Genomic DNA, 20,575 nt, shown 5'->3' with positions numbered 1-20,575 from the left:
CTTTGATTTTCTTACAAACCAAGAAAACCAACCTACACGTTTAAGCGAAACCCTTTGTATACAGTAAAGAATAATAAAACACATTCATGGTTAGGCTCATACAATTAAGGATTGACTTAGCAGTTTTTAGCATGAACCTAGTGATGGGTGGAATCAGTGCTACCACCTGTCTTTGCTTGAAAAATAAAAGGCATTAGAATCATAAACATATCACTCATAAATTCACAGGCTTGTTTTAATGACCTATTAAAAATTCAGAATAAAGGTTTTTAGAGTGTAATGATAAAATGCATCTATTATTCATCACAAATAGTTAGAAGTTCTGTCTACTGATAACTGTAGCTGTGTACTTTGGCTGATGGGTAGTAAACCATAAGAAAGGTAGCAGGTGAGCTTACAGGTGCTTTTGTAAAGAGGTATTTAATGAGCTCTTATTTGCAGGCAGAGGGCTCTTGTGTTGTATTTTGGATTTAACTCTCCAGCAATATTTGCATATATTCATAAAGTGGACTGACTTGCTGCATGCACAACAGACCAGCTGAGTGTCCTCCTATTGCAGATCTGCCCTGTGCTCTGTAGAAATGCCATAATGCTTCATTAATCCATGGTGTCATTTATGTCTAAAACATGTAGAGAAGCCTTTCTAACTGAAAATAGCAGAATCATTGTACGGAATTTCACCATAGAGACCAGAAATCTAGACCAAACTGTAAAACTTGTTTGGGCCAAATTCCAAGGTGAGCAGAAGAGAGTGCCTGGGAAAACCCAAGAATTACCCAAGGAAATTATAGGGAAAAGTAGTTTTTGTTATTTAACCCCAGCTGGCAACTGAGTAGCAGGTAGCCACTCACTCACTCCCTGCCTCTACCCTCCAGTGGGGAGGAGAATCAGAAAAAAAGTAAAGCCTATGGGTTAAGAGCTTATGGGTTTAATAATTGAAACAAAAAAAAAATATAATAATGTTAATAATTATAATAACAATATTAGTAATGAAAAAGAGGGAGAGGACTGATCCTATGATTCTATGAATAAAACCCAAGAGAAACAAGTAATTCATGGTACAATTTCTTTCCCCCTGCTCACCGATGCCCATCCCATACCAAAGCTGTGACCAGCCCCTTCCAGCCAATCTCCACCAGTTTATGTACTGGGTGTGACATTCTAGGGTGTGGAATATCCCTTTGGCCAGTTGGGCCCAGCTGTCCCAGCTATGCTCCCTCACAGGTTCTTGTGCACCTCCTCACTGACAGAGCACGAGACAGTGAAAAGTCCTTGATTTAGGGTAAGCACTTCTGGGCTACAGCCAAAACAGGAGCATGTTATAAACATTATTCTCATATTGAATCTGAAACACAGCACTGTGCCAGCTACTAAGAATACTATTAACTTTATCCCAGCCATAACTAGGGGATGCTGGTAGAAAATTATTATGGGAATTTAATACTGTTGTTTATTATGGATCTGAGATTGCTAAATTGTAGTAGTTCTTAAAGTAGCTCTAGGTTATAAACTACTATGAACTAAAGTATGGTGGTGTAGGAGTGACCCAGAAGGTCTGCTTATCTTTCAGATCTCCACAGGACTTGTTCCTAGTTGATTTTGGTGGTTTTGGATAGACAAATCTAAAATAAAAGATATCAGACTTTGAAATTCAGTAGGCTAGTTTGCCTAAGTTTAAACATTTCTTCTTTAATGTACAGCTTGAACAATGGTTTTGTTGCGATTTCACACAGAATCAGTGTGCTCAGGACTAGGGTGATATTTTCTGAAGAGTTTGGGATTTTTTGGGTGCTTACTTTAAGAGAGTTTTTCAGAAGAACTTCACTTAAAAATGTATATTTCTCCCATGTCTTAATTTAGGGAGAAGGGGTTCTCAAGATAGAATCTCAGGTAAAATAGGAGTTACTTTCATGAAATCAGTGTTATTAGTTAATCTTGAATGAAAATGTATTGAGAAATTTTCTTCTTATTTACATTTCTCTGATCATTATCAACACGAGGGTATAAAAATTAGAGGGGCTAGTAATAATTTGTAGTTGATGATATCTATCAGAAGTTGTCCCACAGTAAGCAGCCCTTGTGGCCTTTTCATCCCAAAACTTACTTTTCAGCATATTATTTCCTTATTCTTTAAAACTTATGCACAATGTGTTTTGCTACATGCAACATAATGATTTTGAAATTTTAATCAAGTAAAAACTGCCATCAGGTTGACAGGGTTTTTTTAATAACGTATCTCTCCCACCTCACCTTAGATGATTTAAATGTAATGCTCTTGAAAAATGAAATTCTTAAAACAATAAAATAAAAAATAAATGCCTAAAGATAGTGGCTTACTCATGGGTATTTATTTCATTTATGTGGCTTTTTTTTTTTTGCTTGAAGGAATACTCTGTTTAATATTTACTTAAATACAGCAGAAAAATATGCTGCTTGAAATTCAGAAGTGGATCAGTTAGAAGGGCTTTGACAGAAGACTGAGACTATGTGATATTTGATGTTGCCATGGGAAACTGCTTTGCAAGAACATTTGCAGAGCAGATGGACCAAGATAAATAAAACAGATACAGGTATTGAATAGAGATTGTTTCCTATGAAAAAACAGGAAAAAAGGAACTTAAATCTTTATAACATAGTTCTTTGATTTGCCCTTTTTTTAATGGGTATGCTGTTGGATTTGAGTAGTTCCATAGTGAAAGTTTTCTATAAATTTTGTTTCCAAGAAATCAAAGAAAATGTCAGGTTTATCTGCCTCATCTTCTGTATTATGCAAAACCTGTAGTGTCCTAACTTTATGCCGTAATCTGCTGCCTTTTTGGGCTAGTCTCTGAAGTTACATTTAAGTACACAAACACTATGAAATGAAAAATCTTTGTATTTCAGATGTTATAATTTTGTTAGCTTCACATGCTCTTGACTACTGGCAGCTCTTCTATAACCTTATAAGCCAGCTTTTTTCCTTGATTTAGAAAGTAAAAAAAGATAAGACACATACCCTGTTTAAGAGCTAGAATGTCTTTATAATCACGTTTGATTACAAAGAAGTTTGTTTCCATAGCAACATGAACACAAAAGATACTCATGTGACTATCTATATACAACATGCCTTTGTGTGAGTACTTGTGTACAGAAATTCACTGTATTTCTGTTTAACATGTATTCTTTGTTCTGCCAGGCAATGAATAAAATAGGCAGGTGCTGTTTACTTTTTCTCTAAGAAAATAGGTCATTAGAAAATCTAAAATATAATTTTTAATCATATCTTTTCAAAATTCAAACTTGTAAAAAGAAAAAGTTTCTGGAAAAATAAAAGCTTAATCTGCTTCCTTGAAGATGTATGACTTCAACTGCTAAAGGATTTTTTTTCCTCTAAGTAATATGTTGACTATAAAATATTTCTTTGGATTGTCTGCTGTCTAATTGTGCTTCTGTTCTTCATGACTTAGAAAACTTACTCCACAGGTTGATGTCTCCACATGAGTGGAACAGTTCTTTGGGGGATGCTGTCATAAACCCATGAATGCTCACATAAGTGTTGGTGTTTTCATTTAGTATAAAATGCCATGAAATTCTATTCCACTGAACACCATGCAGGTGATACACATTTTTAGAGTGCCTGTTATCCAACTTTATTTGAGGGGTCAGAGCAATGTTTCTTTGCTTTTTAAGTATATCTTTCCATTATGAAAGGAAACACATTAGATAGATTTGTTATGAATCCATTTTAAATAACAGGTGTGAATATATGCCTGAAGTTCTCTGTTTATATATGTTCTTCTTTCTCATGGGAAACTAGGAGCTTTAGAAGCAGGAATTATTGGGGAAAATTTTTATCTTTTACGATGACAGAATCACAGAATCACAGAATCGTTAGAGTTGAAAGCGACCTCTGGAGGTCGTCTGGTCCAATCCCCCAGGTTATACAGGAACACATCCCGGTGGGTTTTGAGTATCTCCAGAGAGGGAGACAATTAATTGGATCAGAGTATCCAAATTTCTTCTATTTCTTTTAATCTGTGGTTTTAGAATCTTGCCATTTATATCCAGGAGTCCAGAAGACACGTTGGCACTCATTAGGGTCAGGGTTACTATATGTTTCTAGCTTTCAGCTATAACCTTTTCATGCCTTTTAATCTGGCTGAAGCCCAATAAAGTCAATTGGACATTTTTTTCCCATGCATTGTGGAGAAGAGATTTCATGGGTGATTAATTTAACCTCTTTCAATTTATTTCAAGCAGAGACCAATTAAATAAAACACTTTCCAGAATCATAGAATTGTTGAAGTTGGAAGGGACCTCTGGAGACTGGCTAGCCCTTTGGTCAGAGCAGAGTCACAGGGTCACCTAGCACATGTTGCCCAGGACTATGCCCAGTGGGGTTTTGAATATCGAGGATGAAGATATGTCTTGGGCAACCTGTGCCATTGGTTGACCACCCTCAGAGGAAAAAAAAAAAAAAATCATTATGTTTAAATGGGATATCTTTTATTTAATTTGTGCCTGTTGTCTCTTGTCCTTTCACTTGATACCACTGATAAAAGTTATGCTTTCCTTATTCTGCCACTGACCAGGTATTTACAAGCATAGAACAGATCCTGCTGAGTCTTCTCTTCTCAAGGCCCCCATCTCTCACAGCTTCTTGTCATACAAAAAGTGCTCCAGTCCTTTACTTACCCCCATAAACTTCAGCTGGCCTTGCTGCAGTAAGTCTTTGTCTCTCTTGGGCCCAGTTCTGGGCTACCCAGTACAGCATTCAGGATGGCTCACCAGTGCTGAGCAGAGAGGAAGGATGGCCTTCCTCAGTATGCTGGTGATGCTCTTCCTCATGCAGAGTGGGTTGCTGTGGGCCTTCTTTGCTGTGAGGGCACATTGCTGGCTCATGGCCAGCTTGTTGTCCCTTGGGTCCTTTTCTGCCAACATGGGTGGGATTATTCCTGCCAAGTGCAGCACTTCACTTTTTCCCTGTATTGAACTTCATGAGGTTACTGTTGGCCCATTTTTGAGCCTGTCAAGGTCTTTCTGAATAGCAGGACAACCCTCTTATGTATCAACTACTCTTAGTGTTGTAGTATCTGTGCATTCTGTCACACCTCGCAAGTTATTGATGAGTTGCTGAGCAATATTGGCTCTTGTATTGACACCTGGTGTGTGCCTTTGATGACTGGCCTCCAGTGAACTTGGTGCTGCTGATCTTCATTTTTTGGCCAGCAGTTCAGTGAGTTTTCTGTTTGTCTTACCCTCCATTCATCTATTTTGTGCTTCATCAGTTTGTCAGGGAGAAGACAACGGGAGGCTGTGAGAGAAACATTATTAAAGTCAAGAGAAGCAGTGTTCAGTGTTCTGTCCTTGTTCACTTGTGAAAGGCTATCAGATTGGTCAGGCACAATTTTCCCTCCATATATTCATGCTTACCACATCCAAACACCTTCTTATCCTTCCTGCATTTGGCAATGGTTTTCAGGTTTATTTTCTCCATTCCTTGCCTAGGAGTGGAGGTGAGGCTGGGATTGAATTTCTTGAAAGTATAGGTGATATTTATTCTCTTCCAGTCCTCAGGGTTTCCTCCCCTCACCTTGATCACTGGGATCCTTTTTAATCTTTCAGTGATTGAGTGCTCTCACAATGACAGCAGCCAGCCCTCAATACCTGTGGTGCATCTCATTATGGCCCATGCATTTGTGCGTGTCCAGTTTGTGTAAATGTTTCCTAACCTGACCCTCCTCCACTGAGAGGAAATCTACCTTGCTCCAGGCTTTCCCATGGTTTTCAGGGACCTGGGATAGCTGAGGGATGGTTTTATCAGTAAAGAGTGAGATGAAGAGGGCATTCAGTGTATTGGCCTTCTTCATATCTTTAGTGGCAGGTCTCCATCAGCAGGGAGACCATTTTCCATCGTCTTCCTTATGCTGCACAACACCAATGGAAACATTTACTGTTTCCCTTCACTTTTATGTGGGTTATCTACCAGAGTCTGTGATCCCGGAGAAGTTGTAATTCTCCAGCTGCCTGCAGACCTCTTAATGCATCCTGTTTGCTCTGCTGTGTGCATTAGCAAACAGGCTCTTTGGAGAGGTACAAAAGCATGCTGTTTTCCCAGGAAAGATAGAATACCTTTACCCATAATTCTGCCTGGTAGGCATTTCCCTATATACATGTACACATTTGGGGTGGGACCCCTACAGCCCTGGTTTTTTGCTTACAAATTTCCTCCTGTTGACACTGTCCCATCTCTTTGCTTGCCAACTTGGTCCTTTACTTCCTCTCTTGATTGCTGGTCATGCTCTCCTACTCTTGTTATCCCTAGTTTGAGTTCTCATTACTGGATTGGCCAGCCTGTTGGCAAAATGTTTTTCTCCACTTACATGGACAGCATTGCTGCTAAACCATCCTCTGTCCTTGTAGAACATCCCTTGATCATTTAAAATCTAAAACCCTGTAGTCCACACCACCTGCACAACAAATTCTTGACTTGTGGGATCTGTCACTTCCTTCTTCACCCTTCTGCCTTTCTGGAGGGATTGAGGAGACAACTGTCTGAGCTCTCCGTGCACTTGACTCCCCCCCACATAACCTAACAACAGTGTAATCAGTGCTCAATGCTTTTGTTGTCTCCAGCATCACCTTTGTGCTCATATGGGAGAGCAGCAGAGGGTCATAGTCTGCAGCAGCCTTTTGCAATGTCCCAATCTGAGTCTCCAGCAGGCAGCAAACCTCCCTGGGCAGCAGCTGTGGGATTCAGTCCCCCCCAGCAGGGAGCTTTCTGCTGCAAGTACCCACCACAGGTGCCTGTGCAGCTTAGTTCTTTTGCTGGCTTGAGTCCCTTGCAGGACAGAGCTTGTATTTACAAGAGAACTATTTTATTTAAGTGTTTTATGTATTTTACTCTTTGTTTTGTGAGCAAATATGCATGAAAACATTGCTGGGGAACTAATTACATGTTTTGGCTTTTTTTTTTATTTATTAAGCTTTGTTTATTTTTGAGTGTTATACTGCCAATGCCATATGGGTTAGCTGTCTACACAAAGGCTTTTTGTACTAGTGTGGCTGATAGAGGGAAAATCATATGTGGTTTTCCTGTGCTCAGGAAGATCAATGAGTAATCTCAAATCAGTCTGAAAGTGTACAGAAAGATTAACGTGTATCAGTATCTGTTACAGGATTCAATAAAAATTATTTAAGATTACCTTTCAAGTCCAGAATTTTTACTTTAGGTTATACCATTGATGCCTCAGGTTTTAACTTTTATATTTTTCAAATCCTATACTGCTTAGTGTGGAATTCTGAAACATCATATAGCCTGTTAGCTACTGTCCTCTCATGCTCGTTAGACATAACAAACCATTTCTGGGCCTGAACTCAAGGACACCTTATTGTCCCAGGCCCCAAAATATGTAAACTAAAGCCTCTAAGGGGGAGAAAACTTGTGGTAATTACATCACTACCTGAAATTATAGTTGGAGAATTAACCCTGATATGCAAATGGACCAAACTTATAAAAGTGTGAAGAACCCCTGACCCAGGGTCTGTCTTGGGTGGAGCCCCTTGGAGGCTTTTGACTGCCCAAGGTGTACCTTTGAAGGCCCTTCAAATAAATACCCGCTTTTATTCGCTTAATCTTGTCTACCCTCTGTTTTCAGGGAGCCACCTCAAGGCATCACTATTTGGAAGACACCAGCATAAAAAGTTTTCCCAAACCTTGCTTCATTACCTGTTTTAAATCAATGAAATAGATGCTGCTTTAACATTACATTATAACTGGTTTCACCTGTGTCTTGTTTCTATTTGTTCTAGGAAATGAACCCAGGAAGTAATGTGAAAGGTCATATGAAGCTCTGTCATAGAATAAATTTTCTAAAAGAGTGCTTTACCTGTAAGTTCTTCTTTTCTGTTGTTAAATATTAAGTTATATCATACTGTAGGGGAAAAAAAAGGACTTTATCTTGGCATTTTGACTTGCAGCTTAATTGTGAAGAAAACCTTTCCAAGTGCATTGTGTAACACGTGGTATTATTCACTTTCCATATTTTAGTAAAGCCCAAACAAACATTTTTTCTCCAAGTAAATAACTAAAACTAACATTTTCCCTAAAACTTATTAAGGTTTTGAATCCAATGAGCAAGATTTTCGTGCTGTTTCATTACAGATTATACATCCACTGTGATGTATGCTAAACTGCAATTGCTTATTTTTTAGAAATTCTTTTTAAAGTGAAAGGTAAAAATTATTTAAACTTGTATGAGAGTGTGAAACTAGCACTAAAAGCTCTTTGCAAAGATTTCATATGTGGGTGTCTGCTGTGACTGAGACACCTTTGGGATTCAGAGTTATTAAAGTATATGATAGTGCCCTTTACAATTGTGTCACTTGTGGAATAGAATTTTCTTCAAGCTAAAGTGAACTCGTTTAATTTTGTATCTATCTCACAATAAACTCCACTTAGGGATTTAAACTATTGCTCTCATCTTGAGTATAATTGTCTACATCAAAACACTTAAATTGGGAGATATAAATTTGCTCTCCTGGCAAAGTTGCAAGAAAAATATTAAAAGATCCATTTTACACAAGGAACCAAAACCATTAGGCTTGATCTTGGCAGATTCACGTGGGTGGTGGCAGAGCTTTGAACAGATTACAAAAGTTCTTAGTCCCTGTCAAGAGATACAATTTGAAAATATGTAAATATGCCAAAAAAGTGTATCCTGAAGGAGATTGGGAGTTTGCAAGCTACAATTTCAGCATTATGTTAATTTTTTTCCCTTTTGTATATAATTATCATCGTTCAACTAAGCATCACCTTGATAGCAAGTTCTTGAAAATTATAAGGGGGAAAGCACTATTGAAAATGTTTCAAAACTGATAGTAGGTGTTTAATCCTTTAAAAGTAATAATTTCAGATTTTTTTCATTATCTAGCACTCTATTTTAAAGCAGCACCAACGCTTCTACATGGGCAGCATAGGTAATTTAGTTTGACATAAAATCTTCAACCAAATAAAAACTTGCAAACACTAGTCCTCCACCATTCAAGCTCCTTACGAAGTTTCAGAAAATTTCCTGGTGGTTTTTTGATTTTCTTCTAAATGTGCTTCTTTGTCTCAGTATTTCTTTACTGCTTTGATGTAACATGAGACAAACATAAAGTAACTACCAATACAAGCAAATCTGTTAGAAATTAGAATCTTAATTCTGCACTTTGAGTTGTAAAGTAGAGGCATTATTGTCTTTATTATATTAATACTTACACGGTACTGGTGCAACTTCAGCAATTGTCCTGTGTTATCCTAAGTTTATTAAAATTACTCCAACATTGGAGCATTTCTTTCGGTTTTATCAAAGAATCTGGATGGGCTATTTCAGGATAATTCAAGGAGACTTACAATTAGCCAAGGAAGAGAGAAGAAAAAGTGCTGCTCTGATAATGCTGTCTTAATAACTGAATTAGTCAGATTTTCAGTATTATTCAATAGGTTTAATTACTTAGCACTAGTCAGGTGGATTTCCGGTATCATAACAGTAGCCTTAAAAGAACACAAATGATAAGAGGTAAGACTGAGTTAGAATTGGGTAATTTATTTCAATTTTGTCTTCTCTTTCAATTAATTGCTCTGTTCATCTCTTCGTGTCTCCCTGAGAAATGCTAGTATTTGATTTGTGTGCACATGTATACGTATATGTGTGGGTGGGTGTGTATCCATTAGAGATATTTTTAGTCAGTGAAGATAAGACAACAGTTGGGACAAAAGTACAGAAGTGGCTTGGAAAAATCATAGGTGAGAACATGGAGAAAAGTCCTTGACAGGATGCAAATGTTGAGTGTTGTATTGCATGCTGAGCAATAAAGTACATTTACAGCCTCCCAGGCAACAAATGCGTTATTTGGAATCCTGCAAAATGCTGATTTTAATACAGTGACTGCATTTGAGGACAAAATAGCAGATTTTTTTTTTTTTCCTGATCTAAACTGTTTGAAACATTGTCTATTACTATATAGTTATAGACAATTCTGAAGTCTGGTTAAAGAGCTGGCAATATCCAATAATATTTCTTCCTGTAGACTGCAATTCATGTATTCAACCATTATATTGGTATAAACAGAAAAAACAACGTAGGGAGGATAAAGGATGTTGTTGTTGTTATTATTATTATTGTTTTTATTTCATGAGCACAGGTTGCTACAAGACAGAGAAATCTAACATTTTTAACCATTACATAGTTCCAACTTATTTGTCTTTTTGCTAGAAGTAATTCCATACTGTTAACTTTGATATTGATTAGAAGCATTTCTGTTATACATTTAATGTACCTGCTAGTATTCTGAATTAATTAATCAGTATTGTAAAACTGGCTGTCATGATACACAGACAAGCAATAACACAACTCATTGAGATTCGTAGATTGTGGTGGCAATTACTTAATTATGATCAGCTCTTTGATTGTTGTATTTTTCTTCCCAAAGGAGTTTCCATGTATTATTTTTATTAATATTAGTTGGTTAACAAATCATAGCATCATTGAATAGTTTGGGTTGGAAGGGACCTTAAAGATCATCTCGTTCCAACTCCCCTGCCATGGACAGGGACACCTTCCACTGGACCAGTTTGCTCAGAGCCCCATCCAACCTGGGCTTGAACACCTCCAGGGATGGGGCAGCCACAACTTCTCTGGGCATCCTGTTCCAGTGCCTTCTTACTCTCTGAATAAAGAATTTCTTCCTAACATCCAATCTAAATCTCCCCTCGTTTAGTTTAAAACTCTTCCCCCTTTTCTTATCATTATCCACTTGTGTAAAAAGTTACTCTCCCTCTCTTTTATAAGCTCCCTTTAAGTACTGAAAGGCCACAAGTAAGGAAAGAAGAATATTTTTCTACCTTTCTTTTCTCCCCCACAACTGGATTGTTCTGTGTTCAGCTAGTCACCATCAAAATAATATTTCAGCCCTGTGCTTATAAAAGATCAAAATTTTTCCCATCATAATATGTTCTGTGTAAAATAAGGAGTAGCACAAAGTCTACTGCTATATGTTTATAGAAGAACCAGAAGTTCTAAATATGATAGCCATTCACCTTGACAGAAACTTAAAAGTAGAAATGTTCTGTTTACACATTAAGTTATTCCCCTTTAGGAAAGGCATGTTTGCTGGTGCACAGCAACAAGTGCTCCTCATTTTCTTTGAATAACTTCCCTGCTGGATCTTGGAGAACTTAGCTTTTTCTCCTATTATTCTCATGCCCTCTGGAAAAAAAAAAAAAAAAAAAGATTTGAAATACCTTCTCTTGATTCTCAACTACAGGGTTGGATCAATTATTTGGAGATCCTGAGGAGCGTCCTGTGCAAGTATGGCAAAAGGGAAGAGTAACTGGGTTAAAAACCAGAAACACACTACCAAAATCAGTAGTAAGGATTGAAGTAATATCTATGGAAACTGGTGAACACTAATACAGATGTTTTTGTTGTAGAAAATTCCAAGACCCTAAGACCACATTAATTTTCAAAGAGTGTCATGCACAGCTCTAATTAAGGTTTCACTTATCACTGGGAATTGAATCTTACACTGCTCTCCCCATGCCTGCCTCTTGTCTTTCTGAACTGAACTTAGACTTGAACTTTAATATCGTGTGTTACCCATTTTTGTGTCAGCTTCTGTCAATATATTCAGGGGAATGCAAGTCTTAATTGTAGCATTTCTGCTTACTGTAAGTATCTTCCTGATCATAAATTTGTACAAACCTAAATTGCAGAGTAAGGAGAATAGAATTACTGCAGAGGTCTTTCATGTTTTGCTTCATTACTTATTATGTAGATTTTTTTTTTAATAGGGGGTATACTGAGGAATATGAATAGATATATCTGAACTGATGACACTAAAAAATACAACAGCTGTCCCTGCTGTTGTTTGTTAATTTGCTGTGCTGAGGTGTAATTTGATGCTTTGTTAAAATCAGACATATTAACTATGGTTTGCTGGTGGTGAAATAAGGGGACAGGCTCTGTGAAATTTCTTTGTTTTAAAAAATATATGGTACCTAATATTCACTGGAAGTAGTGGTCAGGGAAAAGTGTCCTGTAAGTTAAATATGTTGACACAGTAAAGAGCATCGATGAAACTGAACTGAAATATTTTATTCTTTACAGTCAGTATGCAGTTAATATTTTCTCTAGGCATAAACTTCCTAAATCTCAGGTAGTGTCACAATGCATGTGTAGATATCAAAGTGGTGCTAGTCAACAAGTGCACAGCAATCCTAATCCACCAGGCATGGCTTCATTAGCTGCTGAACATAAGGAAAACTGGAGGATTCTGTGAGGTGCCTTAAAAATTAAGAGCTTGATAGCTCTTCATGACCTGAGCAGTGCTAAATTTGAAAAAGTGCTGATGGGAAAAAAAAAGGCACATAAAGAAAAGAAAAATAATATTGCAAAGAATTCTCACTAATTGAAGATAAGATAGTCTGTTTCGATGAGTAAAATAAAATTGAGGTCCAGTGGGAGAGAAGAAAGGGAATGATACAAGCAGTGAGTACCTCTGAACAATAGTTGTTATTTTTGATTAGTCTAATGTTTTTCAAATTCAGTAGAAGACAACTTCTTAGTTTATTTTAGTTGTGAAAATATACATTGATTCTATATATTTTTATCATTGATAAGTCTCTGGTTAATTATGTGTAGGATTAGAGAATGTATGCATGAAAGTTATAAATGCTTTGATTCCCTCATTTAGCATGGTGTGGTTACAATATGTGCTTCCAAATAACACAACAAGATTTGGGTTCACAGCCTCTCTCGAGACTGAATTTGCATCTATTCCTCTTGACTGTCTTGACCATGCTACAGAAGTAGCTTGGGAGGAAAGGAATGAGCATTGTTACGTAGCCTGTCATTTTTACTTCACCTGCTTGTTACACTTGTTGGATATTACTCCACAGTTAGTCCATTGACAGGAAAGGTTACCTGGGATTGAGAGCCAGTGAAAATCTTTTTTGCTGACTCTGTTTGCAAGTAATTGTTTGTCCTGAAAATAAGATTAATGCACTTTAGAGCAAGAGTCGTAATAATATTAGAAAAAGTACAAAGAAAATTCTTTAATTCATACCATTTAACAGGTACAGCAATTTTGGGTGAGATATGGTATTGTTATGTTGTATGTCTACATCTCATACTATCTGGCTTCAAGCAGAAAACTTTGTTTCAGCTTCCCAGCAGAAAAAAAGTTCAACTCCAGTATCAATAATTTACAGTGTGAAAGGATTGTATTGTCATAGAGCTGCAAGGGGGGCATCAGGACCTGCAGAGTGCCCACACAAGCACACTTCTCTCTGGGGAGCCTCCTCGGACCCACTGAAAGCAGAACACTCCCGGGAAACCTCACACTGGTAGAGGAGCAACTTCTGATTTTTTCCTTTGTGTTGCCTAGAAGTTGATGTGTCACTGAGCGTTGTGTCTCCCTCTCCTGAAGGCAGGTTTTAAGTGATTGTCTCAGGAAATGTCATTCTGCAGGATTACTCTTGCCATAGACTACTGATACAGTCTGAAAGACTGTCATGATTGTGGCCTTCTTGTGCCTTCCACAGAGCTAGAGAGGATAATTATTGTTTAGCGTAATGAACCAAAGACAGCCCTGTTTTTGTGGGCTGATTCATGCGAGAATGGTCTAAGGATTCACCATTTCTACTGCCACCTCAATAGTTTCCTGGAAAAAAAAATGTGTAAGCTCTTGACTCTAAACTTGAATGGGAGAAGCAAATTCATACTTATGTAATTACTTTGATTGCAGTTTCTTGTTGTAGTCTATTTCAGGTAAACCTACACTGCATGAATCATAAGAAATTGCTAGCTAGAAAACAGTTAGAATGTCAAGAGGTGCTTTTGCTCCTCAGTTAACTAGTTTAGCATTAATGTCAGGTCTGTGTAGCTGTAAGATTAGGGTTGTTTTTATTTCTTCTTTTTTTAAGTCATCTGTGCATTGTAAGAGCATTGCCTTTCAACTGCGCAGTAATCTCTGATAGTTTGCTTGTATTCTTAGATTTTGTATGACTTTTGTACTCCTCAGGCTTCAAGATACCCTCTTTGTTTGTGACTGTGATAATTAGCAGGTTTATTTAACAGAAAACATCCTGAAGAGTGACATTAGAAATTACTGTCAAACAGACAGGAAGGCAGTAGAAATACTGATGTGTTTCCTGTGTATGTTTCTACTGTGATTAGTCAGTGAAAGAAGTCTATTCTAAAAGTAAAACTTACAAAACAAGCAAACAAACAAAACTTGTCTGTGCTGCTGTCTGCAGCTTTCTGTTGACTAGGAGCTGGGAAGTATCAGCAGCTTGTGGGTTTTTTTGCTTAACTAGCCCAGCAGTGTACATAGGCATAGAGCTGGGTAGAAGATCTTGAGACAACAAGGTTTTGTGCGCTATTGCCACCTCCCATTACTAGCATTGCATAGGCATTGCTGCAATCCTTGGCCTTTCCAGGTTCAATTGTCTTGTTATTAGTGGTAAAATTGGAAAAATAGTCCTGATAGATGGTATTTTGTGTGTTTAAATAGCTAAAATACATAGTTGTAACTGTAGCTACAGCTAGAATTCCTTAGCAGGTACACCCCGCAGCATGCCTTGTTCATCTTGTTCTGTGGTTGGAGACATGGCTGGACTAGAGCCAGGTGTGATTCTCCCTGTGCAGGAGGGTTCCCTGCTGAAGCATCTGGCACCTGCATAAGTCAGAGAGGAATGATGGGTATTAATCTTGTATTCATTTGGAAGATACATTCCTGGAATGTTTTGCATAAATAATTTAAGAATTCCTTAATTCCTTAAAAGTGGAAACTTCCTTTGATAAACTTGTTTGTGTAAATTGTCCAGAAACTTAATTCCTGAGGCTAAGTTATCACTGACAGCACTAATTTTCTCTGTTAATTTCAGAGCATGAAATCTGCCCAGACATCTGGGCTTAGTAGAGGAGAGTTGTTGCTTTGGAGGGTAGGCTGCACACACTTAAAAGTGGCTAAGGTTAGGGGGTATATAGACACTCTTTCTATCCATCAAAGAAACAGGATTGCAACAACTTCCATTTTGAAATAAACTTGGCTTTCATATTGAAATGATCTGTTGAAGAGGTGGGAGTAGTGTGCATGTAAAAGAAGTAGATTAATTATCTATAATGACTCCGTTTGGCTCAATTGACACTAGCAGGCAGGAAGATCCCGGAATGACCCTTCCAGCCTCGGTTTCATCGGTGCTCCTATCAGGAGTGTCAATAATGGGCTGGCTTCCACCTACTCAAACATGAGCAGCCCCGAGAGGGGAGAGCTGCTGAGCCTTCTGCTGTGCTAGAGAAGGAGCACGGCTGTGACGCTGGAAGGTTGGAGATGAGGGGGTGCTGGAGTGCTCTGCCCTCACGTGTACTGACTTGGCTGTGGCAGCATTTGTGTGTGTCCGACTGGAAGTGTCTTTGTGTGAGGTGATAAAATGACGATATTTCCTGAGAGCTGACAAAATGGAACTGCATTGCTCACAAAGAAAAATTGAAAGCTGATGTTCAGTTCTTGAGAAAGCAAAATGACAGCAATTCTTTTCTGACCATAAACTAACTGAGATTTTTTGTTTTGGAAGAGATTGAGTGTATTTTATTTAAAATTACTTCCCCCCCCCCCTAAATAAATCACATTGTATTTTGATGGAGTTAAATACACAAAATAGAGAAGACCTATGCATAAGCAGAATTATGAGACAAAAAGATATAAGAGGAAGCTATTAGGTTTTTTTTTTCCTGGAAGATTTCTCTGAATTGCAATGTTTTTAATAGTCCACATAAATAAATTTTCAAAGATGTCACCATGAATAAGAATTTTGTTGTATTTGAGATACGCATTTAAGTACAGCTATGCTGCTGCTGCTACTACTACTACTTCTACTATTTTTAGGTGGAATGATAGCATGTTGAGCACTTTGAAACAGGCAAATGTGAACTCATCTGGAGAGATGTATTCATAACCAATAACAGTTAAAAATTATCTTATTAGCTCTTATAAGTCTCATCTGAGACCTAAATTTGGATTTTGTTAATGTATCCTATAAAAAATTCTATCAACAAAGCATCTAAACATATTCTGATTCTTAATGTAATTATGATTTTAGTTACAACCTGTAACTGAATTATTTAGGCTAATTTGATGCTTTATGAGAATGCCAGCCTTTTGCAATTTATGAAATTTCTTCTGTACAATTTCATTTAATAGGCCCTTGCTTTCTATCCTGACAGAGTTCTTCATCTACGTTTTCTGTAGATATTTAGTTACATTATTCACTTTTGTTCCTTGTCATTCATCTCCTCCAGCTGGATGGTCTGTCCTTTTCATCAGTGTTTCTGCAGGTGGAAGTTTTGTAGATTTCATGCTGTTTAAGTGAACCTGATGGGGTGGGAGTGTCACAATGAATGTTTATGACCTCGCAGCAATTGTTTCTGTGAAACTGGTGAAACTTTCCACAAAACGAATGGAGAGCAAGTGCAGTAGCAGTTTTGGGTTTGTTGTTTTTTTTTTTTTTCTCCTACTTTTTAATGTTGGTTATACAAAGTTTTAATTTGATCCTATTAGTCTGCACCTATAATGTGCTTACTTTATGTTGGAATAAGTCATAGCAATAGTTTCCTTTGTTTGTTGCAAGAAAAGTACCCCAATACCCATGCTTAGTTGTTTTCACAATTGTGATCCCTGAGTGGAAGAAAAGATGGTATTTATAAATTGAGCACTGTTATTATTGCAAGGAGTGTGAGGTGGGAAGGGTTACGATGATTCTTTGAAATCAGAGAATTTTCATCCTTTTCTTGTTTCTAACAAATGTCATTTTATATTAATATAGCCTAAATGTTCTAATTTTATTAAGACTGGGTTTCTAATTTTCTAGACATGGCACACATATAAAGAAATATTTTTTTCCTGTAGGAGTGCCTAACATCTAAATATACAAAGAACATGTGGGTTAAAAATGGAGTTTTACAGCAGTAGCTTTTTCTTTCAACATAAGCTTACTTGTTCCGTCCTTTATCCCCTGTTTTCTGGTTGAAAGAAAGTTTCTTGTCCAGAAGCTTACAAGGAAAGTTTTAATGAAGCGTTTGTTCACTTAAAAATAATAATAATATAAGAAAGATTATTGGTTAAATGAAGAAATTGCACCCAGAGCTGAGCAGACAAGCATAGAAGGCAGATGCTCGTACGTGCGTCATGCTCGTAGTCATCCACTGCGCTGAGTAAACTGGGCTGTGCAATTCAGAGAAGGGCAGCTCTCAGCTTTTTGTTATGTACTGCCAGGGACTCATGCTCAGGCAACAGTGGGAAATTTCAACTCTTTTCTAAAGCAAGCAGTTCCAAAAATTGCAGCTGTAGGGTACTTGATCTAAAAACAGATTTGTACCTGCTATTAATTGGATCCAGGGTGGACTGCACAGTGTGCAGCAGTAAGGGAAAATTTTGCCTTTGCGTCACAAATGTAATGAAACTCTTGACCCAGTGCCACTAATAGCTGTGGCTTAGTTGACACAATCTTGTAGCTTTTTTAAGCTAGTAGGACAGCAACAGCTCAGGGCTGTGATAAGTATTTCATCCTTAGCTGAGTAATAGGAGAGAACAAAGCTTCTTCATTCATTGCTTTGTGTCTTATAGACACCAGCTTTTTATTCCTCCTGGTAAATGCATGTTACAGTATTGTTGTTATAGGTCTTAGTCTTTTTTGTGTCACTTCAGTTTTCCTTACTGCCAGTTAGGGAGAATCATCTAGCGAGGGGTCATTTTTTAACTGCATTTTCTATCTGAAATGAGAATTTCAGTGAGATAAGAAAGCTCTGGGTTTTTGGTTAAGTTGGTTTAAGTTTACTATTATATCAGAAAAGTCCAGTGGGATGAGATTTAGGTGATAAAATACCTTGTCAAGCAGCTGAAGAATATTGGAGGGAGGGAGCAAGAGCCAAGTAGGAGGAAGTTCTACAGTCTATTTATGAGATAGAATAGTATTATAAGATAAATAATTCTTAAAATACTAATATCTACAAAGTGTTTATCAATGGATGATGTTATAAAAAGGGATAATAGAACAAGATGTGCCTCAATAGTTTTTGTGAATATTTGAAGGTGCAGACTTTGTTCAAGGTGCTTTGAGACTCATCCTTCTGGGAAGCAAGGAAATGTTATCTTTGCAAACTTTCCTGAAAGAATTTTAAAAATTTCCCCCAAATAATGTTTGTCTGAAATGGAGATTTTGCTAACTTCAAAAAATATTCAGTTTCTGCTTCAAAAATATTTTCTATTCCTAGAGATTTCCGTTATTTTGACCTGAACCAGTTCATTACTGTCATGAAGCGTGTTTGATATCTAGTGTGTCTTTTTTATGGTAAGAATAGAGTTTTACTAAATTATCTTTGAAGAAAACAAAGAACGAATCAAGAAAATATTTCAAATATATTCAGTGTAGGATGAATTCATCACTGGAGTGAAAAGGAGAGTTTTTTAATATGATTATAGTGGATTTTCTAAGGAATTTGTTGCCAAATCACATTTGAAATTTAGCAGCACAAGGCTTTTAACTTATTTAGACTCTTCAGAAAATCCAAAACCTAATCACAGTTTAAGTGGCAAAGTAAGTAGCGCCCAGAGTAGAGGACTTTAGGTGCAGAATTTAGAAATATTCTTAGGAAAAAGACAATTTTATTGTTTTTGAGGTATTTTTGTTCTTTTTTTTTTTGCCTTTCAGCTAGCATTTTTTCTAATGTGCCTATTAAACTGACATGGTGTAGTTGAATAGTCATAGTGTCCAAAGCCTTTATTGATTTTCCCCAGTATTGTGCATTTTCCCATTTTTTCAGCCATTTTGTACAAGGTTTTTCCTTGTTACTTAGAAGTATTTACTTCAAAGTTTGTGTTGGATTTCCCTATGCAGTTTCAAGTAGTTTGCCAGTGGTATATTCAACAGTTTTAAAATGTCACCAATGTATGGGCCTAGTTGCTAAACCCAGTATTTCTGTGCACTGGAGAAACAGATTTTCCATATCTATCCACTGAAATTTGTGTATATGGTTTGCTATCTGCGTATAGTGTCTGCTTGGAGACGGATGCTACCGTTGTGTTTTTGCCACACTGTGTACCTCAATGAGAATAAAGATTTATTCCCTGCTTGCAATGTTAGTTACTAGAAAATGTCTGTAAGCTTATGCTGTAAATGGTCTTGAAATGTGTGGCTTTTTGTAGTTTCCCACTGATAAGAAGTTTCTCAAGGGGGACAAAAACCCCAAACTGGTTAGAATTCAAATAGAAATAGCGATGTCCTGTTCTGTCATTTTCAGTTTGCATGTTTGTCTAGTGACAGCATCATTTTCAGGGTGGACCTTTGCTGGGTAAGAAACGTGAAGCTTGTGCCAAGGCTGTGATTTTGCCCGTATCTTTAATGGTAGCTTTTAAATCCCAGAGGGAGGTAGATAGGAGTGGTTTCACATCTTGGAGGTGTTACAGTGTCATCCTAACTTTCAGAGCTGGGGTATCTGCTGCTCAGAGAATGGGAAATGAAGACTCTTACTTTCATAAAGCTAAGCTTTATAAAATTGGGTTTTCTTTTGCAGAGTATAAATGGGGTGTGAACTGTTGCTGGTGTTTGGAAGTCACTCCTAATGAGTCTTAAACTGTTGCACTATGAAAAAGTGTGTGATAATTGGTAACATGGTAAGATACTCAACAGTACAAAATAAACTTTTAATCAGTATGTGATGTGAAGAAACTGGATATCTTTATAGCACAAGGGGGGTGAGAAGTGAACCTTATTCCAATCCTGAAGATTAATTTATTAGCTGTTTTTAACCAGGAGATTGACAAATCTGACCCTTTGTTAATTTAGGCTCTTAATAACCTCTTCGGACTTTTTTAAAAAGTGCAGGTTTTCAGTGAGAAAAACAAGAAAAAACTTACTTGTGTCTGAAAATATTCCTGGAAAAGATGACTTCAGAAAGTGTACTGGAGAGCAATTGTAACTTTTTTCCTGATTGTTTTTGATTGCTATGGGCAAATGATGAAAAATCACGCTCACCAAAGGTGAAATAGCTGTGTGGAGGAGGTGGGCACTCTGAAGTGCTTAGTGGAACTTAATACTAGTTAAAGTATTGGCTCTTCTTAGGTTGGATTTTCTTCCAGTGCTTAAGTAGGAGTGTGATTACAGAACAAGTGCTTTTCATAGTATCCTCACATTGCACAGGAGTTAACTCCAAAAAGTACTGGTATTGATATTGGTGAGAATTCAGTTTTTTATTGAAGCCTGAAAGAAGAGTTAAATGAAATAGCACATTACATTTAATCTTATCTTCCCAAACAAAGCATGCAGGCAGAGGTAAGATAAAGTATGATCAAATCAATCTTGCAATGTTTAGAAAGCTGGTGATGGGGTAACACAAAGAAATATATAATTAAATCTGTGGAAGAGGTGTGTTAATTTGGAAGGAATATTTAAAACCCATAATCTTCAGAAATACATAGGGAGAGTTGCAATGATAAGCCTGGGAGTTTATGTTGGTGGGTGCTTTTCTTTTAGGAAATAATTTTATTGTCTTTC

The 20,575-nt window shown here is 37.2% G+C and overlaps 1 protein-coding gene across 2 annotated transcripts in view; it reads left to right on the top strand.

Moving 5' to 3' along the window:
* The window catches only part of MARCHF1 (membrane associated ring-CH-type finger 1), a 297,172-nt gene that overhangs the window by 131,870 nt on the left and 144,727 nt on the right, over nucleotides 1-20,575 (top strand). For both annotated transcript variants that reach the window (XM_069013622.1, XM_069013621.1), the window contains one exon: nucleotides 7,792-7,870. The gene's annotated coding sequence lies outside the window, so the exon portion shown is untranslated. The remainder of the gene's footprint in view (nucleotides 1-7,791; nucleotides 7,871-20,575) is intronic.

This window comes from Aphelocoma coerulescens, chromosome 4 (genome assembly GCF_041296385.1).
Source record: "Aphelocoma coerulescens isolate FSJ_1873_10779 chromosome 4, UR_Acoe_1.0, whole genome shotgun sequence".
In the NCBI taxonomy this organism is placed as follows: Eukaryota; Metazoa; Chordata; class Aves; order Passeriformes; family Corvidae; genus Aphelocoma; species Aphelocoma coerulescens.
This window is presented reverse-complemented; position numbering and strand designations above follow the sequence as displayed.